Below are 12,500 nucleotides of genomic sequence, written 5' to 3'. Positions count from 1 at the left end.
ATATATATATATATATATATATATATATGTTTGTATAGACACACACACATCACGATCACACATAGAGGCACAAAGATACACACACACACACAGGCACAGACGCACACACGCACATACACAGACACACACACATAAACACACGCACACACACACTAATAGCGTAGAAGTGCTGTGATCCAACACGGTTTTGGTGCTGACAGTTTATTTGCCTCTGACATATGCAAGAGTTGCATAGATAACACAAGGCAAATAATACATGATCGCCAAGTTTTATTTATTAGTGTATGTTATAACGTTGTCCCATATAAAATTCAATAGAGATTCCGATAAAATGATCGCTTCTATACAATTCCAAAGTTTAACAACGATAATTACTATGCGATTATGAATTATTGAGTGTGGGGACTGTCATAGGTAAAGCCGACCCGAATTTATGTAACCTTAGTTTATTACATATATGTTCAGATCTTTTTTCTTTAAGTTATTGCATACTTATATGCCGACAATACACCTTGTAAATAAAAGGTAAAACTATCTGAGAAAAAGAGGGAGCTGAATATATATGTAATGACCTAAACTTTCATAACTTCTGGTCGGCTTTCCTTCGAAACATTTGTAGGACTTATTTAACTACTCCATTTTCTAGACCCAATAGTACACATACACATACACACGCACATGTATATGCTTACATATATATTCTTATATATTCCAGCATACGTGCGAACACAAAAATGCAGAGAAACATAACTCGGAGATATACTAGAGTGGTGAGTAACTTTTTTATGAGAACGGAAACGGTTGCATCATGGAAGAGCAATAATAGCTCTGTAAGAACACAGTCTGTTTTATTCAACCTAAAATGTCAAAAATGTTTCGACATACCTTTGCAACTTGGCTCACAGCTCCACTGCACTCATTAAAATTTAATGACTGACGAGTTTGCATAAGCTTCCTCTTGTTACTTGTAATTTTGATTTAAGCAGCTTAATGTATATTGTTATAGATGTTGGTTGGATTATTTTGTCTAATCTAATATTTGTGGGTCTGTTGTGGGTCTCTTGTTGCGCTTTGAACTATCGATACATGAACCTTTAGTCACTTTCTTGTTTGATCCTCTATTTTTGCACTATCTATATTGTATATTTATTTATTCATTTCACTATCATTATTTCTTCACCCCCAACCCACATCCCGCAAATAATAGTTGTAGTCTTTTCTCGTCGGGCTCGGCTCTGAACGTCTGGAGACATTGCCTTCTATAAATAAACTGTCTCAAAAGTATATTTGAAATATCTGTTTATAGTACAAGTCTATCACGATTAATTTCTTCATAAGTTGATGTGTTTAAACGTTATGGTAAAAATATTTAAAACTTACATAAAATAAAATATAACGAAAACAATTACAGTTATATATATATATATATACATATTTGTATATATATATATATGTATGTATTTGTGTATGCGTGTGTGTGTGTGCGTGTGACTATATTTTTGTTTTATAACATTATTAAAAGAAAACTTCGCATCGTGAAATTTGCTTTCTTACGTACAACCAGCAGCAAAGAGTAAAAAATACTATTAATAAGTTCTATCTCTGGTTAAAAAGAAAAAAAACAAGAATATTGCTAGTGAATTATATAAACAAATAACTATACAAATAAGCGTAAGATAAAAAAGAAAAAAAATAGAGAGAATCGACTAAAGACCGTTGTGTCAAAGGTTCAAGCGTCAACAATACTGTAGGCCCCCGATCCGAGATGAAAATTCACTAAAAATAGTGTTTATCAGGAATTTGATGAAGTGTTTATCACCAAGCTTACGAACAGAGCGTCCGTATAAACCTGCAGCATAAACTGAGGTCCTAGAGCTTATGCGTTCTTACTATGCACAATTTGCAAGAAGACAGCAAAATACATAGAAGAGGTAGATGTAGTCTTTATATACAGCAACCAGAACGAAAGCATTTATTAAAATGATGACAGCCAACAACTAATGAAGGGTCGTTCTTTATGTTGTTTGTTTTGTTTTCCATTTGTGTCTTTCGTTGTCCGAAAGAATAGTTCATGTTCCATGTACTTGTGCTTCGTACTTTTTTGTTGTACACGTTTCATGACGTCCTGTGCCTACATATGCATATATATATATATATATATATATATATATATATATATATATATACGTATAGATACATATGCATATATATATTATTTGTATTATATTATATCATATTATATTATATTATATTATATATATATATATATATATATATATATATATATATATATATATATATATATATATATATATATATATTTACATATATATGTACGGATACATACATATATATTAATATAAACACATGAATGTGAGGAAAATGGAAAGAAAAAGGGAGGTATTCCATGCTGAAAAAATAGTTATTCAATATATTTTATCGAGGCAAAATCTTCAAAGCCTTTACTCCGAGTTCTCATTTCAGATTTGTGTAAAATAAGAGAAAACTTACTTGAAAAACAGATGAGGGTTGTCGACTGGAAGGGCATTCCTATGTAAGCCAGTGCTTCAGCCATATATTCATCTAACCCCTGCTAGCATATCTGTTATCGTTTACTTCAGTGGTTCCTAAACTTTTTCGGACTGCCGCCCCCTTGACATTCGAGCCACATTCCTATCCCCCCCTCTCCCAGCACCACAAACGTAGGCCACTTTCTGCAGCAAATCCCTATTTGTGAATTACTGCTGTTTTCAGCAGTAATTCACAAATAAAACTTAACCTAATTAACCCATTATTTTATTGCTCTTGATCTTTCCGCCGCCCACAGGGGGCAGTACCGCTCACTTTGGGAATCCTTGGTTTACTTGTTTCAGTCATTGGACTACTCTTTGAAAGATTTAGTTGAACAAATCGACCCCAGTGTTTACTGTTTTTAAGCCTGATACTTATTATATCAGTGCCCTTTAGCAGACTGCAAAATTACGGGGGCGTAAACAAACCAAAACTGGATGTCAAGAGGTGATATGAACAAACAAACAAACACACACACGACAGTCTTTTTTCAGTTTCTGTCCGGCAAATCCACTCACAAGGCTTTGGCAGGCTCATGGTTATAGTAGAAAACGCCTAATCAAGATGCCACGCAGTGCGATTGATCCCTGGGTGAGGCATGTGGTAAGGAAACAAACTTCTTAACGCACAGCCAACCCCTACACCTGCACCTATATATGTATCTATTTAAAAAAAAAATTTCCTCCTATATCTTGATAAAGTATTTATTTGTTTTACATATTTAGTTATTTTAAATATAGTTGGACATATTTTTTTAGTCAAATTCGCCACGCCACTTTATATAACAACGTCGGCTAATTTAGCCAAGCGCAATTGTTGAGCCGCCACAAATGAAAAAGACAGGATGAATATTACCCAACTGTTCAGGAATCTAACTGCCATTGTATTGTGTCGTTATTGATTTACTTTAGATAACAACATAAATTAACTTGTTATCTGTGGTTGTTTAATAATTCACATCACACGCACTTCTTTCGAGGATTAATTCGCATTTTATAAACTGGCTCCATTACAAGTAACGAGAAAATATGCAATATCTTTTCGAAGATCGATAGGCATTTAATTTATCTTTCTTTACTGTGAAATTAATTTTAGTGATTGAATGCTTCTGTGTAAATATTTAAATAAACAAATACATTGACTCATACATACAAGTAGTAATTACTTGGTATTCTATAGTTCATTCTATAAGGTGGCCCTAATGGCGGCGAGCGGCCAGAATCGCTAGCGCGTGAGTCAAACTGCTTGGCAACATTTCGCTGAGGACGACTTTGTCTTGTATCCTTTTGGGTTAGATAAAAATAAGTACCAGTAATGTAGTAGAGTCGATTACATCGGCTTGCCTCCTTCCTTAAAAATTGCTGGCCTTGTGCCAAATCTAGAATTATATAAGTTGCTATGAGGTACTGAGCTGGCTGAATCGTTAGAAGTGTCGATGAAAATACTTAACGGAATTTCTTACGGCTCTACGGTCTGAGTTCAAATTCCACTGAGATCGACTTTCACTTTCTAACATTCAAGGTGGAAGAAAATAAATATCAGTTGAGTACCGGATTAATGAAACAAACTCATCGCTCCCCTGAAATTAACCTTGTGTCAAAATTTGAAGCCCTTGTTACAGGGTGTTCAAAAAGTCTCGCCGCAGTGAATATTTTCATCCTGCGCATGCGCAACTTGGCTATCACTGCGTGGGCGGCCGGGTGTCAGCCATTGTCCCTCAGTCATTGTGTACCCTTCAGCGTGTCGACATGCTAACCATTGAAGAACGTACATTTTTAGCTGAATGAATGTTTCGAGCTGGAAACAAATACACAGATACTGTGAAACAGAAGTTCAGTGAAACTTTTGCAAATACAGTTGTTCCACATCGTGACACTGTGCGGGATTTGAAATTCAGGCTCAGTGGAAGACGCAGCAAGAAGCGGTAGGACCTACTGTTCTTTCAGACAAAACACTCTCCAATATTTCTGAAAAACTGTTGGGAATCCCGTCGAAGTCCTTACACAAATTGCCACAGGAAACGGAAATCAGCCTAGGGATTGCTCACACTGCAGTAAAAAAGAAATTAAATTTTATGTATTGAAAATGAAGGATGACACTTTCAGCACTTCTTATAAAGTCTTTTAAAGTCTTGTAAACTCTAATATATTTTTTGTAGTCTCATACCATCTAATAAATATTTATTTTACAATAAAATACTGCGTTGAGACATTTTGAACACCCTGTACAAGGAAGATATAAAACAGTGAGCTAGCAGAATCGATAGGACGTCGGCCAAAAGGTTCAAAATGCCTAGTACCCTTTCTTCTGGTTCTTCGCATTTTGAGTTTAAAATTTCACCGGAGAAGATCGATAAAATAAGTACCAGTTGAACACTGGAGTCAATGTAATTAACGAATCCACAACCTCTAAACTTCCTTGCCATTTTCGAAAATTTGAAAGCAGTATGTAAGGTAGCGTGGAGGCGCAATGGCCCAGTGGTTAGGGCAGCGGACTCGCGGTCGGAGGATCGCGGTTTCGATCCCCAGACCGGGCGTTGTATGTGTTTATTGAGCGAAACACCTAGAGCTCCACGAGGCTCCGGCGGAGGTTAGTGGCGACCCCTGTTGTACTCTTTCACCCCAACTTTCTCTCACTCTTTCTTCCTGTTTCTTGAGTAAAAAGCTGCGATAGACTGGCGTCCTTCTTCTTCTTCTTCTTCTTCTTCTTCTTCTTCTTCTTCTTCTTCTTCTTCTTCTTCTTCTGTAACCTAGTACGACCTGTCACATGGTCTGGTCATAGGTGACTAAAACGGCAACACTGCTAAGCCTGCTTTTTAAGGAGGGTCAATTTTGTTAGACATTTTACAGGATGATTTTGCAGGATGATAACTTGTCAAACAACATATAAACCCAATGGAGTCAACGACCAAATAACAGCTGGGAGTGAGGGTCCCCTAGTCTTCGTATAGATATCTTTCTCTACAAGGAAAACTCCGATGTAACACTTATAAAATCCCTGACCTGTAGTCCTGAGCCTAATGCCCGTCCGGTATCTGAAATATTGTTTAGTGCTCATAGTTCCCATCAGTCATGCGTACTATAGAATGTTAGTGGTCGGCATGAACAGTAATGTACTTTGGAAAACCCTGGACGAGGGTTTCGAATTTGGGAAAATCTTCAGAAATTTCTGGCCTGGAACTCGTACTGTGAAATATAATCTGTTCGAATACGCTTTACCGAGACAAGTTTAGCATAGTTGCGCTTTTTCGAGATTCTTCATGTGTGACGGAACTGTTCTCAACGCATTTGTTTAATATCTGAACATTGGAGATAGAACTGATCTTAGAGACAAGGCCGTTTACTCTAGTTTTACGGAAGATCTATGGTAGACGGAAGATCTATGGTAGACTTGTTTAAAAGATCTGACGGAGTCCACATCAACTTTTTCAGTATCCACCTGAAACGTATGGTGCGGTGAACAGAAACGTACTGCCCGTGTCGAATTTGATAAATGGACGCGATTAGCGACACAGGTACGTGTAAGACAGCCAGTTTCTAAAATCCGGATTGCCTATTGTAGTGAAGAGAGAAACCAGCTACAAAGAACGCAAGGTACTGAGAACCTACAGTTGCTCTCATCCTTCATTAATGTAGGTCCCTAACTTTGTGAGTGTCGCTATTATTTCTACTGTTATAAATTTTAAATGTCTTTTTTTTATTATATACTACCTATTTGCATCGTTCCTCTTTTCAGTATATATTCACACTCCAAACGTGTTTGCTTGAAATAAGATTGTTCATATGTTTTTTACGTACGTGTCAGGGTCTTCTAGCCAGTAAAGGACTTGGTCAGTATTATCCACGTGTCCACATATTGCTGCTGGGACACCCTTCGATCATGACTGACCATGGGATTGCACCTAGAAAGTTACACTTCCAGGCACAAGTCCGGTCAAGGTTGTTTTATGGAAAACCAGCGGTCGCCTGTGCATAGCGGCCTCCCCTCTCCACGCCACCAGTGTTGTTCAAGGGAAAGGCAAAGGGGCCGATACAGCTTGGCACCTGTGACGTCGCAACTCATTTCTACAGCTGAGTGAACTGGAGCACCGTGAAATGAAGTGTCTTGCTCAAGAACACAACACGCAGCCCGGTCCGGGATTCGAACTCACAACCTCACGATCGTAAGCTCGACGCTCTAACCACTGAGCCATGCGCCTTCACTTGTCCACATATTATGTATACTATATATACTATATTTTTGTATACAATATTTTGAATATTATGCGTTTGATTTATTCCTATCTTTCTCCACATAACGTGCTCCTCATTCGACACCTCTGTAGAAAGTAAAAGCAATAACCACTACTACTACTACTACTACTACTACTACTACTACTACTACTACTACTACTACTACTACTACTACCACCACCACCACGACCACCACCGCCGCCGCGACCACTGCGATCACCGCCGCCGCCACCAGCACCACCACCACCACCAACACCACCACCACTACACCCTACTACTACTACTACTACTACTACTGCTACTGTTGCTACTACTACTGCTACTGTTGCTACTACTACTACTACTATAGAAAATATACTTTACCGTGCTGCTTTATGTTTTTCAAAAAAAAAAAAATAATAATAATCATCATCTATAATTCAAGCGCTTGCGCTCTGTGTCGAATGATGGAGGGTGGCTGTGGTGGTGGTGGTGATAGGTGGTTCAAATGTAACCTGACGCTTATGTTACATTTTGTTGCACACAGACCGGAAGTCGATAGAGGTCGCGTGTGTGCCCATATATTTAACTGAAATAGTACACCCAACATGTCGTTGCTATAGGCGCATTCATATGTATGACTGTAATGTCAACGGCAGCAGAATTCTTCTCTTTTCTCTCCCATCTCTTCGTCTCATTAATAATTCTTTATGTCCTGCTTTTTCGCTCACTCTTTCTCTCCTTATATATATATATATATATATATATATATATATATATATATATATATATATATATATATATGTGTGTGTGTGTGTGTGTGTGTGTGTGTGTGTGTGTGTATGTATATGTATATATATGTATATATATGTATCTATATATCTATGTATCTATTTATATGCATGTATGTATGCATATATATGCATGTATGCGTATATATATATACTTATATATATATATATATATATATATATATATATATATATATATATATATATATATATATATATATATATATATATAAGTATATATATGTACATATATATATATACATGTATATGTGTTCGCATATATATATATATATATATATATATGTGCGTGCACACACACACACACACACACACACACACACACACACATATGTGTTTATTGTATATATATGTATGTGTGTGTGTGCATGTATATATATATATATATATATATATATATATATATATATATATATACATACAGATATATGCATCCATACATGAATATATCATATACACATTGTATATATATATATATATATATATATATATATATATATATATATATATATATATGTGTGTGTGTGTGTGTGTGTGTGTGTGTGTGTGTGCGTGCGTGTGTCTCCCCGTCTCTCTTTCTCTCCCTTTTCTCCATTCGATTGCTCTATCATTCACTCCAGTTGTGTGCGTGCCTGTGCAAGCGCCTGTTGAGTCAGATACGACCGTCGGCCGCCAACATAAAGCCGTGTCAATTTTCTATTAAATCATTCGCTGACGTTTTGTCGTCAGATTATTCTCTGTGCTGGAGTACACGGGTACCCACTTCTTCATCACTCCCTCCATTACCCCCATTTGCTCACTCACTCACTCTCCGAAACAGTCAAGCACCCGCAGCTACACACTTCACTTTACAAACCCCCATCAAAAATACCCCCTGCTACGCGCACATAAATGTATATATATTCATATGTATGTATGTATGTATGTATGTATGTATCTATCTATCTATCTATCTATCTATCTATCTATCTACGTAAATATATAAAAATAAAAATAAAATAAAAATAAAAATAAAAATAAAAATATATAAAATCCTGTTCATACAACGACTGGGGCAAACTAGTCGGTATACAGCACTTACTCGGTATTACCTGTATCCTCTTGGGTTTGGTTAAATCCAATACCCTCCTCAACCATATATATATATATGTATATATATATATATATATATATATATATATATATATATATATATATATATATATATATATATATGTATATATATGTATATATATATATATATATATATATATATATATATATGTATATATATATATATATATATATATATATATATATATGTATATGTATATAATAGAAACATATATATATATATATATATATATATATATATACATATATATAATATACCTTATATATATGTATGTATGTATATATATATATGTATATATATATATATATATATGCTGAGAATCATTTATATTTTCTGTTTGCAAGTGTTTATTATATTGTTTTAAAATATACAAATATACACTCTCGAACATATACACAATTAATCGAGCACAGGAATACGCCCCCAAACGCACCAACTCCATTAACACGCTGAATACATCCATAAATATATAATGCGTACGTGTGCATGGTGTACGTGCATATATATGGTACTGTCCACTGCATCTCACATAAGAACGAGATACTGCAGCAGCCTCGGTTTCAGAGGACCTCAGCTCTTCAATGCCCTGCCAAAACATTTGAGAGACATGCAAGACATGGATGCGGAGGTCTTCAAGACAAAACTTGACGCTTTCCTCTCCACGATACCAGACGAACCAATGGCTCGTAATGAGACGCAGTTTAGGGCAGCTGTGTCAAATTCTCTTATACACCAGATGTGCCATCAAAACTCTTGATTGGACCATGTCAGGTGGGGGAGAAGAGCCATGCAAGGAACGTGAAAATCACGGTGGTGCACCAGCATGACCGCAGCCACTTGGCTGAAATACATAAATTAAAAAAATAAATAAAAAAAAAATGTATAAAGTATACATACAAATATCTATAAAATTTGGTGTGTGCTTTTTTTTTTCATTGTGTGATATTTAAATTGTTCTTCGCAGATTCCACGCTGGTTCCTAACAATTTGACAAACGTTGACAAACCTTGGTGTATATATATATATATATATATATATATATATATATATATATATATACATATACATATATGTGTGTGTATATATATATATATATATATATATATATATATGTGTGTGTGTATATATATATATATATATATATTTCAATCAAAATTGTTGTCGGGCTCACATTTAAAAAAGTATTTTGCTCTCAATACTGAGCTGTACATTATTAGTAGATTTACCATGGTCGTTTGCCAAGATTATTTGTGTTACAATCTCGTCCGTACAAGCACATACTTTGATGAGTTAATTGAAGACCTATATATATATATATATATATATATATATATATATATATATATATATATATATATATATATATATATATATATATATATATGTATATATATATACATGTATATATACATACACACACTCACGCACTCACACACACACGCACACACACATATATATGTTTACACACACGCACGCACGCACATGTATATATCATATATATGTATATATATCTAAAGTATAAGATATATAAGTATATGTATATATATATATGCGTGTGTGTTTAACATTAAACTAAAGGATTGTTCAATATTTTTTGAGGAGTATTTATTAATTAACTTTTATATTATAATAAAATGTTTGAGTTCGACTTAGATGTTTCGACCCTACTTGCGAAGAGAGTCTGATGAAAGCAGGCTTATGAAAACGTGTAATTCACTGTTAACTTTTTCCATATATATCCATCTATGTACCATACTGAATGTAAATACACTGTTGAGAAACACACCACGCCATTGTTTTAATATGTTGCACTGGTGGCGCAAAACCGCTTCTTTTTTATTCTTTACAGAGAAAGCCTTTTCTTAAAGAATTAATACTCAATGAAGTTTAAACTTAGATATGTTTCGACCAAAGATTGGTCCAGGCCATGTCTAACTTAATAGCACCACCTGATAGGATTATCTAAATCCTTTTTACAGTCAAGTTTTGTTTATGGTCCATTCAAGTAGTGAGTTCTTATTGAGTGAGTTGTATCCAGGTATGAGTGGCTTGTCTGGTATTCCTTGAAGAAATCTGTCTAGACTCCGTTTAAAGCTGATAGGATCCTTTTCCTATTTTATCTGTTTCAGGACAATGTTAAACGGGGCAGGGCCTGTTGAGGAAAAGATATTGTGTCGCACTATACCTATAAGTTGTGATCCTGAATTGGGCAGGGGACGTATGGCCCGTGGTCGCAGCCTTGGATGAACCTTGAAACTAATGTTCAGGTCGTCTGGGCAATTTATGCTAAAATATTTTTAAAAGACTGGATGGATGAAGAAGCAATGAATAATCGTATGAGAATGTATGTTTCTAGGTTACTGTAGAGACCTGAATCGGAACAAGTTCGGAGCTCATAGAGCTTGGATCGTTAAAAAGGTAGTTCAAAAAACAGCTTCGTTAAGACGTTCATTTAATCAGCCACCCACCTGTAGGATGTAAATATCTCGTATAGACATTAAAAAAAAAAAAAGAAAAATAGAAAAAAAAAAAACGAATTGAAATGAAACAAACATAATGCAATTTTTGAGTTTAAAAGCGGCATCAGTTGAGTTAACAATTCAGAACGTCAGCAGACTCCATCGTGACGACTTGAAGTTTTCACTTGGTAAGTCTTGCTGAAGAGAGTTAAGGTTTTTCGCCAAAACTCGAAATCATGATGCAAGTATATCCATATACCAAAATATATAACATTAAGATATGATGGTATGTCAACATTTCTTTTGCACATTTGCCCGGCTACTGTTGTTATCTAATGAATGTTTCAGTGTCATTGATGGTTAAGCTGAGGGTTTTAACTCCACTTTCTAGCAGGTAGGCGCTTGGTGTGCCCTTATGATAAATATAAATTTTAATTGCATTGCTATATAACGCTATTTAACGCCTGCTGTCACCTACATTATTGTTGTTGTTTTTATCAATTTATATTTACTGCAAATAAAATAACAATAATAATATCTTTATAAATATTCGTTTTTGAATATATAAAAACTAAATATTGGTGATTCGGAATTCCAGTGATCGACGTGAGTAGTAAGAACAAGCCTTCCAGTTTTAGGGCTACTGGTATACCTAGTTCTGAAAATGATCTAAGTTTTGCACATGATGATTAAATAAACCGTCGTTATAATTATATATATGTATATTTTAAATATATTATACTTCGCTGTTTTGCACTTCTAATAAATTCAATTTTATTCCCATTGCTTGCTGTGTATTAATATTAACAAAATATTTGCAACGTCTGCATATAAAAATTCACTCATATTTATTGCACTTTGCTGCAAGCTTTGCAGTATTTTTACCGATAAATTGCATTTGCCTGCATGTATCAATATTCATTAATACCAAATCGTGATATTCCTTTTCATCTAACGTAAATTTAATTTATATTCATTCAAGGTTAGCGCGTGGATACTATACACGATTTGCACTGGATGTCAGTGTATATGGAATTTCGTTGCATCAAGTTGTTTTCCCCTCAAAACCACTTTAAAAGCACTTTCATGAAATGTATCGTTAGGTATAAGAAACCTGCTTTTATTTAAAAAAATAAAATCCTTGTAAATTAGAAAGACGTTTTATACGGAGGCGTGACTTGAACACTGGCATGTATATAAACATACATGCACACATATGTACGATATATCTTTAACAACGACGAGGACGACAACAACAACAGCAACAACAATGATAGTAAAAAATATGAATGTAATATATGTATGTAAAGATATGAGTATATATAAATACATGTAT

This window comes from Octopus bimaculoides, chromosome 4, assembly GCF_046866305.1.
Source record: "Octopus bimaculoides isolate indiv1 chromosome 4, ASM4686630v1, whole genome shotgun sequence".
Taxonomy (NCBI): domain Eukaryota; kingdom Metazoa; phylum Mollusca; class Cephalopoda; order Octopoda; family Octopodidae; genus Octopus; species Octopus bimaculoides.
Note: the sequence above shows the minus strand (reverse complement) of the source record.